This window comes from Pan paniscus, chromosome 1, assembly GCF_029289425.2.
Source record: "Pan paniscus chromosome 1, NHGRI_mPanPan1-v2.0_pri, whole genome shotgun sequence".
NCBI classification, from domain to species: domain Eukaryota; kingdom Metazoa; phylum Chordata; class Mammalia; order Primates; family Hominidae; genus Pan; species Pan paniscus.
Window position 1 is genome coordinate 138,063,200 of NC_073249.2, and position 8,249 is coordinate 138,071,448.

The window sequence follows — 8,249 nt, forward strand, 5'->3', positions numbered from 1 at the left end:
CAGTTTTTATACTACATTTGATGCAAATTCTATAGACTAAAGTAATTTAATTCAGTGGAAGATGGCTAACCCATTGTGTGTTTTAATAGCAAATGTACATTCAGGTCAACTTTTTTTAACTTGAAAAAAACCCACCCCAATAAAAGTCCCCTGTGTTTTTTATAGTGAACCAAATACTACCTCTAAAACTGTATGTGTGTGGCGGCGGCTCACATCTGTAATCCCAGCACTTTGGGAGGCCGAGGTGGGCAGATCACAAGGTCAGGAGTTTGAGACCAACCTGGCTAATACGGTGAAACACCATCTCTACTAAAAATTCAAAAATTAGCCAGCCAAGGTGGCACACGCCTGTAGTCCCAGCTACTTGGGAGGCTAAGGCAGGAGAATCGCTTGAACCTGGGAGGCGGAGGTTGCAGTGAGCAGAGATTGCACAACTGCACTCCAGCCTGGGCAACAGAGTGAGACTCCATCTCAAAAAAAAAAAAAGAAAAAAAAGTCCTTGGTACATGGATTGGTTTTAACATCTAAATAGAACTAAGATGTTGGGGACCTTCTGTATATCATTCCCCCATTCCTTTTTTTTTGTTTTTTTTTTTGTTTGTTTGTTTGTTTTTTGAGACGGCATCTCACTCTGTCACCCAGGCTGGATTGCAGTGGTGCAATCTTGGCTCACTGCAACCTCTGCCTCCCGAGTTCCAGTGATTCTCCTGTCTCAGCCTCCTGAGTAGCTGGGATTACAGGCACACGCCACCACATCTGGCTAATTTTTTTTTTTTCTGTGTTTTAGTAGAGACGGGGTTTCACCGCATTGCCCAGGCTGGTCTCGAACTCCTGAGCTCAGGCAATTTGCCTGCCTCGGCCTCCCAAAGTGCTTGGATTACAGGCGTGAGCCACCGCGCCTGGCCCCTGTATTTCAAACATAAAGGTTGCTTCCTGTTTTATATTATAACTAAAGTTACAAGTTTTCTATTTTTAGCATTTACCTTGCTTCCAATTTTTTTCTTCTTGCTTCCAATTTTATATTATTATAAATAACATGACAATGGACATTTTCATGAACATAGCATTCCATATTTTAGATTATTTCCTCATTTCAGTTCTCAAAAGTTGAATTACTGGCTCATGGAGCTGTTAAAGCTGAATCATTTTTGGAGTATTGCAAACTTGCTTTTTTAAAAGGGTTGTATCAATTTATAATGTTGTGAGCAATGCAATACAGTAATAAGAGAAGCAGTTTTATTTTCTCATCACATGACCACACTTTATAATTAGTACTTTCAGAGTTTTAAGATTCAAATAATATTATATAATCTGCAAAGAGGTACTCATTTTACACAATAAGGCTTTTAGCACGTGATATTCACGGAAGCAATAAAAACGTAATATGAAAATTCATTCTTTAAGAAAGTAACAGGTCACATGAATATGAACATACTCTACCTTCTCATTTTCCCCCAGTAGCTCATCAGGGCACTTGATTAATAGGACTTTAAAGGCAAAAGGCAAACCTTATCTAGGCTAAAATAAGCGTACTTGAGCCTGGGCGCGGTGGCTCATGCCTGTAATCCCAGCACTTTGGGAGGCCGAGGCAGCTGGATCACTTGAGGTCAGGAGTTCCAGACTACCCTAGCCAATATTGTGAAACCCTGTCTCTACTAAAAATACAAAAATTTGCTGGACGTGGTGGCAGGCGCCTGTAATCCCAGCTACTGGGGAGGCTGAGGCTGGAGAATTGAAATGAGAAAGTTGTTATTTTGTGGAAAATATTAACTACAGGATGTATGATAAAACAACACTAAATAGTGTGGCAAAAGTTTTGAAGTCGTATACTTAATGCAAAATCATATCTTTTTGGAAAAAGATATTAATTTTAAAAGTCACAAGCTATTAATGTGAAACCTTTAGGGTTGTTTTTTTTTTTTTTTTCTTATTTTCTTTTATCATCCCCATCCCCTGGCCTCCCTCTCCACTTATGAGTTTTGCTGTTTTTATAAGAGCAGTTTAGGTCTAAAAGAAAACCACTGCTCACTGAAAATTGAATTAAGAAGTGGATTAATTTCCAGCAATATTCCTCCCCAAATCTGTGAGGAGACAACAGTTAATATTTTCTATTTATAGATTATTAATGTTTTAAGACTATATTCTACCTCCCAGCACTTGGAGAAACTGCTGGCTTTTCCCAATGAAAAGTTAGATTTATTCTCACCTGGAAGACAATCCACCAATATTGGGAAACCAGATGTATTAGTCAGGGTTCCCTAGAGGGACAGAACTAATAGGAGACAGGATACATACATATATATATTATATATATATATAGTATATATATAATATATATTATATATATTATATATATAATATATATTATATATATTATATATATATAATATATATTATATATATTATATATATTATATATATTATATATATATAATATATATATATATAAAGGGGAGTTTATTAAGTATTAACTTACACGATCAGAAGGTCCCACAATAGGCTGTCTGCAAGCTTAAGGAGCAAGGAGAGTCAGTCTGAGTCTCAAAACTGAAGAACTTGGAGTCTGATGTTTGAGAGCAGGAAGCATCCAGCATGGGAGAAAGATGGAGGCTGGGAGGCTAGGCCAGTCTCACCTTTTCAGGATTTTCTGCCTGCATTATGTTCACTGGCAGCTGACTAGATTGTGCCCACCAGATTAAGGGTAGGTCTGTCTTCCCCAGCCCCCTGACTTAAATGTTAATCTCTGGCGACACCCTCACAGACACACCCAGGAACAATACTTTGCATCCTTCAATCCAACCAAGTTGACACTCAGTATTAACCATCACAAGTCCACCCCTTGTCAACTTGAACCCATATGCATCTCCTGAGATCATACATAATCTTCAAATAAAGACAATAATAAGGTCATAATTACCCCTAACATAATACAACTATCCTTTGTACAACCGGAAATGCACCAATCCCCAATCCAAATACTCTTACATAAAGTTAACGATACTTAAATGCTGCCATGAAGTCAATAAATCTTATGTCACATGATAAAGGAAAAGGAAATAAAATGACATTTTCTTAGTGAAGTGTATACACGCACAAACATGTTTTTTAACAAAAGAAGGGAGAAATATTCATGAGAGCTATATTCCTCGTTGCTGCAGCTGGTCATGTGGTAGTAGCTGGTCTTGATGACTACATTCTTCTACTACCCATTTGATATTTTCTTTGCCTTCAGCAAGCACCTCAGCAGGCTGTGGTTTCTTTCCTAGTGGAGTGACCCAAACCTTCATTCCTGACGGATCTGGGCCATTTGTAGTCCTGCCTGGATTGAACTGTTGTAGTTTCCCTTTGACCTTTATCACAGGGCATGGTAATACTAAGAGACACCCTAATGGATCTCCTGTATTCCATGCATACTCTTCCTTACCTCCATTATGGAGTAGTATATTGATTTAATCTTGATAGTCTGGATCAATCACCGCAGCCAACACTGTAACTTCCTTCTTAGCCTGTTGACTTAAAGGTAGCAGGAGCCCAAAGTGTCCAGGTGGCAATCTTAACTTCCAATTTAATGGAATCATTGTTGTGTCTCCTGGTGGCAGCGTACCTCCCTCTGGAACTAAGACCTCTAGGCCAGCAGAAAGTAATGTTGCAGGAACAGGAAGCAAAAATGTTGCTAGTGGATCACTAGGGGTGATGGTGAGTGGTGCCACTTCCACTTCCTCCCCTTGATTCCTGGACGCATGAATCCTGGGTATGGGAAAAACACTACCATACATTGGATACTGATTCAGAGCACACACGGCCTTCTGGAGAACTTTGCCCCAGCCCTGCAAAGTTTTGTCACCTAGTTGGCATCGTAATTGTGACTTCGAAAGGTCATTCCACCATTCTGTCAATCCAGCTCCTTCAGGATGATGGGGAACAAGGTAAGGCCAGTGAATTCCGTGAGCATAAGCCCACTGCTGCACTTCTTTAGCCATAAAGTGAGTGCCTTGGTCAGAGGCAATGCTGTGTGGAATATCACGACAGTGGATAAGGCATTCTGTGAGTCCACGGGTGTTAGTCTTGGCAGAAGCATTGCGTGCGGGATAGACAAACCCATATCTGGAGTAAGTGTCTATTCCAGTGAGGACAAACCTCTGCCCTTTCCATGATGGAAGAGGTCCAATATAATCAACCTGCCACCAGGTGGCTGGCTGATCACCCCAAGGAATGGTGCCATATCAAGGGCTCAGTGTTGGTCTCTGCTGGTGGCAAATTGGGCATTCAGCAGTAGCTGTAGTCAAGTCAGCCTTCGGGAGTGGAAGTCCATTTTGTTGAGCCCATCTGTAACCTCCATTCCTGCCCCCATGGCCACTTTGTTCATGGGCCCATTGGGCGATGACAGGGGTGGCTGGGGGAAAGAGGCTGAGTGGCATCCACAGAAGGGGTTATCCACTTGATTATTAAAATCCTCCTCTGCTGAAATCATCCATTGGTGAGCACTCACATGGGATGCAAATGTCTTCACAGTTTTTCACCACTCAGAGAGGCCCATCAACATACCTCTTCCCCAAATTTCTTTGTCACCAATTTTCCAATCATGCTTCTTCCAAGTCCCTGACCATCCAGCCAAACCATTGGCTACGGCCCATTAATCAGTATATAATTGCACATGTGGCCATTTCTACTTCCATGCAAAGTGCGCAACCAGATGCACTGCTTGAAGTGTTGCCCACTGGGAAGATTTGGCTTCACCGCTGTCCTTTAGGGATGTCCTAGAAAGGGGCTGTAGTGCTGCAGCTGTCCACTTTCAGGTGGTGCCTGCATATCATGCAGAACCATCTGTGAACCAGGCCCTAGTCTTCTCTTCCTCTGTCAACTGATCATAGGGAACTCCCCATGAGGCCATCGGTGCAGGCTGGAGAAGAGAAGGCAGGGTGGCAGGAGTGGAGACCATGGGCATTTGAGCCACTTTCTCATGTAACTTATTTGTGCCTTCAGGACCTGCTCAAGCCTGACCACATATATGCCACTTCCATTTGATGATGGAATGCTGCTGTACATGACTCACTTTATAACTAGATGGGCCAGAAAGCACCCGGTTCATGATAGGCAGTTTAGGATGCATGGTGACTTCATGAGCCGTAGTCAATCAGTTTCCACCAAAGCCCAGTAACAAGACAAGAGCTGTCTCTCAAAAGGAGAGTAATTATCTGCAGAAGATGGCAGGGCCCTGTTCCAAAATCCTAGAGGCCTTTACCGTGATTCACCTATGGGGGCCTGCAAAAGACTCCACACAGCATTCGTATCTGCCACTGACACCTCAAGCACCATTGGATCTGGTGAGTCATATGGCCCAAGTGGCAGCGCAGCTTTCACAGCAGCCTGGACCTGTTGCCGAGCCTTCTCCTGTTCTGAACCCCACTCAAAACTGGCAGCCTTTCGGATCACTCAATAAATGGGTCAGAGTAACACACCCAAATATGGAATGTGTTGCCTCCAAAATCCGGGTAGGCCCACTAGGCGTTGTGCCTCCTTCTTGGTTGTAGGAGGGGCCAAATGCAGTAACTTACCCTTCAACTTAGAAGGACTATTTCGCCAGGCCCCACACCACTGGACCTCTAGAAATTTTACTAAGGTAGAAGATCCCTGAATTTTAGTCAGATTTATTTCCCATCTTCTGGCATGCAAATGTCTCACCAGTAAGTCCAGTGTGTTTGCTACTTCTTGCTCCTTGGATCCAATCAGCATAATGCCATCAACATAACGGACTACTGTGATATATTACAGAAGCAAAAACCGATCAAGGTCTCTTCGAATAAGATTCTGACACAAAGCTGGAGACTTGATATGCCCCTGAGGTAGGACAGTAAAGGTATACTGCTGGCCTTGCCAGCTGAAGGCAAATTGCTTGTGGTGAACCTTTTGGACAGGAATGGAGAAAAAGGCATTTGCCAAGTTAATGGCTCATACCAGGTACCAGGAGATATGTTAATTTGCTCAAGCAATGAAACCACATCTGGTACAGCAGCTGCAATTGAAGTCAGTGCTTGGTTAAACTTAATGATAATCCACTGTCATTCTCCAAGATCCATCCATCTTCTGCACAGGCCAAATGCAAGAGTTGAATGGGGATGTGGTGGGAATCACCACCCCTGCATCTTTCAAGTCCTTGATGGTGGTACTAATCTCTGCAGCCCCTCCAGGGATGTGGTATTGTTTTTGATTTACTATTTTTCTAGGTAGAGGCAGCTCTAATGGCTTCTATTTGGCCTTTCCCACCATAATAGCCCTCACCCTACCAGTCAGGGAGCCAATGCAGAGGTTCTGCTAGCTGCTAAGTCTGTCTATGCCAATTATCCATTATGGAACAGGGGAAATGACCACAGGATGAGTCCAGGGACCCACTGTAAGTCAGACATGAGCTAAAACTCCATTAATTAACTGACCCCTAGAAGTCCCTACTTTAACTGGAGAACCACATATGATGTTTTGGGTCCTCTGGAATCAATGTCAGCTCTTGGAGCCAGTGTCCAGTAGTCCCCGAAATGTCTGATCATTTCCCTTTCCCCAGGGCACAATTACCCTGGTAAAAGGCTGGAGGTCTCCTTGGGGAAGGGTGGGAGAAAAATTCACTGCGTAAGTTGTCGGTAATGTAGTGGGGTCCTTCCTCAAGAGGACCCGGCCTCCCCTTCCTTCAAGGGGTTCTGGGTCTGTAAACTGGCTCAAGTCTGGAAATTGATCGAGGTGCTGTCATTCTCTGTTTTTATAATTCAAATTAGTCTTCAGTCCATTCGACCTGAAAGTTTTCTGCTTACATAAATTAAGTAGGAATGCAGTAGGCTTCCTAACAATTTCACTTCTAGGAACACCGTGATTAATTAGCCAATGCCAGAGCTCTTCACGAGTCAGACTATTCTTATTGCTGCTTTGTCTCTGCTGCCCATTAGAGTAGCTACGCCCACCTTGCCTTTGACGGTTGAGTGCCACCACTTGGTCCCTACCACCTCAGGATCCAATTATTCCCATTGTATTTAAATTTTCAGTTGGGTGCCTGCAGTTTCCACTGTTAGATCTGACATACAGAGTAAGAGCAATTACAGGGCTCTTCAAAGATGCAGGTGCTGCCCTCACAAATCTATTTCGCAAAGCGTTGGTCTAAGGGTACATCTTCTGGACCCTCCCAGCTGGGATGAGTGGGTCTAAAGTGACTAGTCCACGCCACCATCCCAATCTCCCTAAGCCTTGGGATCCCTTCCTCTACATTAAACCAAGGGAGATCAGGCATTTCCAGCTCACTCACAGTGGGCCATCTTTTAATCCATCTTTCAGCTAACCAAGCAAATAAACTATTAGAACCTTTTTAAACTCCCTGAGCTGCAACATTAAATGTAGAGTCCCTATTTAGTGGGCCCAAATCAATAAATTCAGCCTGATCCAACTCTATGTTTCTTCCACCATTATCCCATACCCTTAATATTCATTCCCATGACTGTTCTCCAGATTTCTGTTCATATAAATTAGAAAACTCAAGCAGTTCTTTTTGAGTATAGCACTCCACCTCATAGTTCTCACGCTGAACCTCACCTCTAGGGGCTCACCAGGACTTTAGTCTAATTATAGGTCTAGAAGCAAACAGGGTTGTTGGGGGTGGCTCCTGAGGAGAATCAACATTTTTTTTTGCCTGGCAATTGCCTCAGGAGAGGCCATCACTGTAACATCAGGCAGCACAGGGTTCATCTACTCAGACAAAGGTGCAAAGGCTGATGGCAGCATGGGTCAGGGAGGGGATGTTGCCACTACTGGAGATGGAAAAGCTGGTTCTTCTTGCAAACAAGGTTCATCGGAGTTTACAAACTCAGTGTCCCCAGCTTCATCAGGGTCCTCCCACATGTCCCCATTCCAAGTTGCAGGGTCCCATTATTTTCCAATCAATCTCACTTTAACAGTAGACACCTGGTGAGGCTGTGCATGCACCTTTCATTGCATGTCAGTCACTCACATAAGAGCTTGTGTCTGTTTTTCCACAATTTCAACTCTTTCTTTACAGGACATAAGACTCTTACTCAGGCAGGGCATGGTGGCTCACACCTGTAATCCTAGCACTTTGGGAGGCTGAGGCAGGTGGATCACAAGGTCAGGAGTTCAAGACCAGCTTGACCAACATGGTGAAACCCCATCTCTACTAAAAATACAAAAATTAGCCGGGCATGGTGGTGCATGCCTATAATCCCAGCTACTCAGGAGGCTGAGGCAGGAGAACTGCT

General features: G+C 43.4%; 1 pseudogene; it reads right to left on the bottom strand.

Annotated features, from left to right (window-relative positions):
• Positions 1–3,137: 3,137 nt before the first annotated feature.
• On the bottom strand, positions 3,138–7,472 carry LOC129397799 (uncharacterized; annotated as a pseudogene).
• Positions 7,473–8,249: the final 777 nt, after the last annotated feature.